Source organism: Terrapene carolina, unplaced genomic scaffold (genome assembly GCF_002925995.2).
Source record: "Terrapene carolina triunguis isolate 2854851 unplaced genomic scaffold, T_m_triunguis-2.0 Scaffold88, whole genome shotgun sequence".
Taxonomy (NCBI): domain Eukaryota; kingdom Metazoa; phylum Chordata; order Testudines; family Emydidae; genus Terrapene; species Terrapene triunguis.
The window spans coordinates 39,469,141-39,475,606 of NW_020664439.1; the positions used below are offsets into that span (position 1 = coordinate 39,469,141).

The 6,466-nt window shown below is 44.9% G+C and overlaps 1 protein-coding gene across 7 annotated transcripts in view; it reads right to left on the reverse strand.

Annotated features, from left to right (window-relative positions):
• The window catches only part of TBL1XR1 (transducin beta like 1 X-linked receptor 1), a 162,137-nt gene that overhangs the window by 38,563 nt on the left and 117,108 nt on the right, over positions 1–6,466 (reverse strand). The gene's annotated exons all lie outside the window — the stretch shown is intronic.

Below are 6,466 nucleotides of genomic sequence, written 5' to 3' on the forward strand. Positions count from 1 at the left end.
ATACTGAACAGTGTCCCAACATTTTCCACAGGAGTTCATCCTGGAAGATATCTCGCTGCTGAGGGTGACCTGGGAAGCAAGGGAGGTTCTTCTACTGCAATGCGGCTTCCACCCTGGCCCATATGCAGCTTGCCTGTGTGCAGCAATGGTCCCCCCGCCCCTCGCGGCACAGTGGCGCGGACACGTTAGCCTGACTGGGACAAGGACCACGGTGGCTCTCCCAAGAAACCTGCGCAAGCACATTGCCCACGTTCTGGATGAGACTTTCGAAGAGATAACCGAGGCCGATTTCTGCGATGTGATAGACCACATCAATACGCTATTCCTCATCTAGGCATGCATGCAGCCCTAACCCTCCTCTCCCAAAAAATTTCCTTCCCAAAAAAAAAACGCTGCTTACCAGGCACCTGCTCTTCTGTTTGTCCTCCACCAAGTACCGGCCGCTGCGACTGGCTACCTTCCTCCTGGCTCGAGAAGAGCTCCTGGCTGCATGCCTCCAGGGATTCCGGGGTGTCTCCCCCCGCCCCAGCACCCTCACTCCCGCTTTCCTCCTCTTCCTCCCCCCGCTCTGAAGTGTCCATGATGGTGCTCAGAGTGGAGGTGGGGTCACCCTCAAGTATCGCGTCCAGCTCTTTGTAGAATCGGCAGATCGCAGGGGGAGCACCCGAGCGGCCGTTTGCCTCGTGGGCTTTGCGGTAGGCAGTCAGCAGATCCTTCACTTTAATCCTGCACTGCAGTGCGTCCCGGTCATGGCCCCTTTCCATCATGGCCCTTGATATCTGCCCGAAGGTATTGTAATTCCTACGGCTGGAGCGCAGCTGGGACTGGACAGCTTCCTCTCCCCAAACACTGATGAGGTTCAGCAACTCGCCATTGCTCCATGCTGGGGCTCGCTTGGTGCGTGGAGGCATGGTCACCTGGAAAGATTCACTGATAGCACTCCACACCAGGCTGAGCAAACAGGAAGGGGATTTTTAAAATTCCCAGGGAATATAAAGGGCGGGTCTGACGGTTGGTCACCTGAGGCCAGGGCAGTAGAGTTCGAACTGATGACCAGAGTGGCTAGAACAGGCATTGTGGGATACTGCCGAATACTTCTGGAGGCCAATCAGAGTGCATTGGGTGGCCACACTGGCGCCGCAGCGCAATACCCTTTATTCTTCTTGAGGAGGTGGAGTACAAGGAGCGCTGTAGCCACGGAGATACAGCGCTGTACGTGCCTTGCCAGTGTGGATGGGGAGTGAGATACTGCGCTGTACGCGGCTTTATTGCGCTGTAACTCGCAAGTGTAGCCAAGGCCTGAGAGCTTCTGTCTGGACTCAAAAGGGACCAACACTCACAAATGTCCTGTGTGTGGGGCAATGTACCACTGAAGAAGGGTGTGCGAGCAGAGTGACTGTGTGATTACCAGATCCAAAAACAGAAATCTATACAATCAAACATTTAACAATGATCATACAAGGTTTGTACCCTCACAGCTGATTTATTCCTGTCTCCACCCACTAGAAAACCTAGTGTGTAATCCAGCATGTGAGAATGATCAAGAACATTCTATTTTTCCAAATAGTTACTACTGATATTCCCACAATAGATCATTCAGAGCTCTATTTAAGAGATTGTGTCAATTGAATTGAATTATATGGTCTCCTGCTGGTACATAAGTGCAAAGGCAAAGCTGAGGGGTTTATTTTCAAAACAGGAGACATTGATCCTGTGACAATGTTCCAATCCAGTGACTTTATTTCTATTAGACACAGTGATTACATCTACATCAATCGTTTGTACTGATGGATACTGGTGCTCTAAGAGTGACACCGTTTCTCACTCTATGTTACTGTTGATCAGCTGCATACTGATTGGTTTGAGAATAGACTTATTTGGAGCTTCAAATAATAACTATTTATCTATAAGGAAAATGCCTAAAGTTATACTAGACATATAAATTAGCTGGTTTCTGACTGACTGAGGGTTAGTTTGTTTGTTTTGGAAACCCTGTTAGCAAATAGCAATTAATGACCCAGCAATCTGGCATAGGTTACTGACAGTAATGATACAGTCTCTGTGGTCCTTACAACTGTTTTCCGCTGAAGGAATCCTTGATACTCCTGCAGTAGTATCGCTATCTTGACAAGAGATTTCAGACAAAAAGGTAGATGAGCATACCACTTGAGTTTTGTTAAGAAATCAATTATCTGTTTTGCAGTTGCAGAGATAGATCCTGAAACTCACCACCTGATCTGTTTCCCCTTTCCCACTACCCTCACCATCTATAGTTCCCAACAGCTTTACCTATTCTTTCTCCTCCCCATCCCTATCCCCCTCCTTCTCCCAACCACATAAATCCAACACACTCCTCAACCACCTCCTCCTCACCTCCAGTGACATCTGCCCCAAACCTGGCCCCCATCCACTCCCCGCCCCCCCATCAACACTTCTGCCCCTTTGGTCCCTTCCTTTCTAGCCTCATGACCATCCCTCATCACCTCTTATCTCTCCTTGTCCTGCTTCCTATGGAATGCTTGCCCCAGTTCTAAAAGCATCAGAGCCATCTGTGACCTCTTCACTTCCTGCCCCGGCCATCTCCAGGTTCCAAGAGAGTTCTGGAGCTTCCTGGTGAAGCCACCTCAGCAGCTGCAGTCTCTTAGAGCAACTTCATTTGCTCCTGCACTCTGTACCAAGAATCATCGCCAGAGGATTGTGGTGGGGATGTTATGCTTAGCTTCTCCTGCTCCTGCTGCTTCCAGCTTCTCCCTATTCTTACTCCTTCTGTGATCAGCACTCCTTCCAGCTCTTTTCGCTTCTTCCCCCACACTGCTGTTACCAGGTTTTGATTCCTGGCTCACCATCTTCCTTACATCAATCTCCCACCTATCCTCGGTGATTTTATCTTCCATGCTGATGGCCTCTGCAACCACTAAACACTCATCTTCTTGCTCGCACCTCAAATCAATTCTTCCACTCACCAAATTGACCATTCACTTCAACTAGGTCTTCACCAAACATTGCTCTCTCTCTCTCCCCCTCACTCTGGTCTCTCCATTGCAGAGTTCCCTTTTTCGATCATCATCAACACCAATAACTTATCTTCCTCTCTCAGCTCCCTCCTCCCTAGCCTCTCTTTACTTTCTTCCATTGACATTTCCTTTATCATCACCATTCTATGCTCTCATCCTCTTCTCCCACCACAAGGTCTGTCCTCTATTCCCTAGTCATAGCTCAGTCCCAACAAGCTGTGACTTCTGCCTTCTACTAAACACTGTACATTTTATTGTTACCTCACCCTCTTACCTCCACCACTCCCAGCCTGTTTTGTTCACCTGTTGCATACTGCCTGCCATGTAGACAATAAGCTCTCTATGGCTTTTGCTGTTTGTCTGTACATCACCTAACACAACGGGACCTGGATTAGGATTTCTCAGTGCTACCATGCTACAAAACCAACTGGCTGATTGATAGAAAAGGAAAGTTTTATAAGGCAGGGAAGAGTGGACAGGAGAAGAGGGAGATTGAGAGCTTTCTGTGAGAGAGAGTAAGGAGCATCAGGGGAGTGCTGCTGGAAACAGACGAGGAGAAGGGAAGCTGTTTGAGCTGGGGCCGAACTCCAACATGATTTCTGAGGGAAGCAGTGGGGGAAGCCTTCTGGCAGCTTGGCCTGAGACTACAGAGAGCAAAGCCCAAGAACAGTGGCCTGGCTATCCCAGAGACTGGGGGAAGCCAGGGAGGACTGAGATGCTGTACTAGCTGGGGAAATTGAAACCAAACCTCAGAGAAAAGGGACTGTAAAAAATTAGCCAGGCCTCAGAAAGGAGAGGCCTCAGTGGAATACTTTAGAAAGAGACTTTATTTGAATCTGCAACATAGACAGACCTTCAGGAAAGAAGGGTTTGTATGCAGTGGGAGATGGGACGAAAGAGACTGAGTTTGAGGAAACAGTAGGTTAATAAACTTATCCCCAAGAAGGTGTGTTGGTATGCAACACGAGCCTTGGTGGACTTATTGGGGTGCTCCTGGGTGAAGGAAAACTGAGGCTGGGTGCTGCAGAACAGGCACACTCATTGACAACTTGCCTTGGAATGCTGCTTTAGTTTTTTTTGTTATCATTATTTTGTTTAAAAAGAAGTTGCTAGAAAGTACCCAGAAAAATCCTCTGCTCCTCTACGGCCCATTCCTTCTTTTCCAGTGATTGACTGAGGGCATCAGATCCAATTACATCGGTCTCTTAGACAGAGAAGGCTAAGTGAACATGACCTCCTTCAACAGTATGACCTTGAAGCATCACTAGCATGTTTGTTTTGCTCTGGCTTAAAAAGCCACAAATGCGAAATACCCCATATGGGGTTTTTTAAGCAATTCATATGTGAAAATAAAATGTCTTTTGGATCAGCATAAAAATTAGTCAAAACTAACCTATTAAAGATAAAAACTAGCTAAAACTATACTAGCAACATAATTCAGAAGCACACATGAGGCAAGGGAAACGTTTCCCAAGTGGTGTGGCAGAAAGAGAGGCACAGAGAATGGTTATGGGGTCTTCTATAACCACTATTGGAATGGAGGAGTCATGCGTGTTCTCTAATTGTTAAACTGCTTCAGAAAAGCTCCTGGGTTGCCAGGCACATCACACAACTTCTGCAGTGGTGGTACAAGCAAGCAATTTGATTTGGGAGTGGGTGCGGGAGAGACACAACAACTAGGTGGTCTGTTCACAGAGCAGGTGGAGAGAGTTTGATCTTTTCAAAATGCAAATAAAACTGACTTGCTTCCTCATTATTAAGACTGTTCCTATATGCTATTCCCCAGGAGAAAGGTTTTAGAATTATCAACTCTGTCAGCATCTAGTTTAGGGATAACAAATACTTTTTCTGAAATTCTTTTGAGAGTGCATGAAAGCTGCCAAATTTTTCCTGAGGCAGATGTTCTGTTGAATACTAACTACTATAAGTCCACTGTCTCTGAAAAATGAAGGGTGAAATGGAAAACCCCTGTGAGAAAATACCATAATGAAAAAACAGAATTTCATGGGATTGAGAGAACTTTCAACTCCAATTTCTGAGGTTTTTTACTACTGAAAATATAAACTTTTAACAAGGGAGAAACATAATCTCCATTTTTAATTACCATCAGTTGAGCATTACTACTTCAGAACCTGCTTCTTATCTAAGATTAGGCCAGATACATTCCCCTGCATTGGGATGAAGTAGCAGCTAGCAGCATCTCCTTTGACTAGTGGGAACAAAGTGAATTAAGGGTGTTACGATGACACGGAGTATGTTTCTAAAATGACTTCCATTTATTAGCATGAAGGCCATTACTACTCATGAGTCTTGGACTGATGTCAAATATGCAGATTCATGCTTATGAATATTAATGATAGAAATACACTGTAGTTTAGACTCGCCCCTTTCCCTCCCCACATTAACCCAGATATTAAACACACTGAGAATGTATACTGCACTTGGACTCTGGTATTTAGTAATGAAAATATGTGCCAGCATTCATCACACGGACTGCTCAAAGCTCTCAAAAGCCATGAAACAAGCCATAGAGCCTAGAATAAATTAAACTTAAGCTATCTGACAAGTTTCCTTTAGGCGTAGGGGAAGAGTTAAGACAAGTAACCCAGAATTGACTTATTTAGTAAAACAACAAAAAGGGTAACAATAATATCAAAACCAGACTTCAATGGGAAACTTCAGAACTGGAATTAACTTGCAAACTTGACACCATCAAATTAGGCCTGAATAAAGACTGGGAGCGGCTGGGTCACTACAAAAATAATTTTCCCTCTGTTGATACTCACACCTTCTTGTCAACTGTTGGGAATGGGCCACATCCACCATGATTGAGTTGGCCTCGTTAGCACTGACCCCCCACTTGGTAAGGCAACTCCCATATTTTCATGTGCTGTATATTTATACCTGCCTACTGAATTTGCCGCGCTATGCATCTGATGAAGTGGGTTATAGCCCACGAAAGCTTATGCCCAAATAAATTTGTTAGTCTCTAAGGTGCCACAAGGACTCCTCTTTTTGTTTTTTTTTTTTTTTAAATAGTTTAGAAGGGGACTTTTCTCCTCCCACACACATTCTCAATACCATCTTTGCTTTTTTGGAGAGTTAAATCTTGAAAATAAGCCACTTTTCTCACTATCCCACACCCCACAAACAATCTGCATCCAGGCTACGTTTTCATTCAAAAATGCTCAACCATGACAAAAAGCAAGTCTGTTACCAATGCAAACATGATCAAAGGAAATTTTTGTTTTTTAAATAACACAACCTCCAACCTCACCCCATACATACCTATATGCAATTAAAAGGCTGACTAAGTAGGAAGAAATAATTAAATCAGCACTATCTCAGAGTTTAAAAAAGGGGGGATGCAATACTTAAAACAAAATAACTGCTCATACTATGAAATTGAATTAGAGGAGGGAGGGTTACAAAAATTAAAGATCAACAAACAT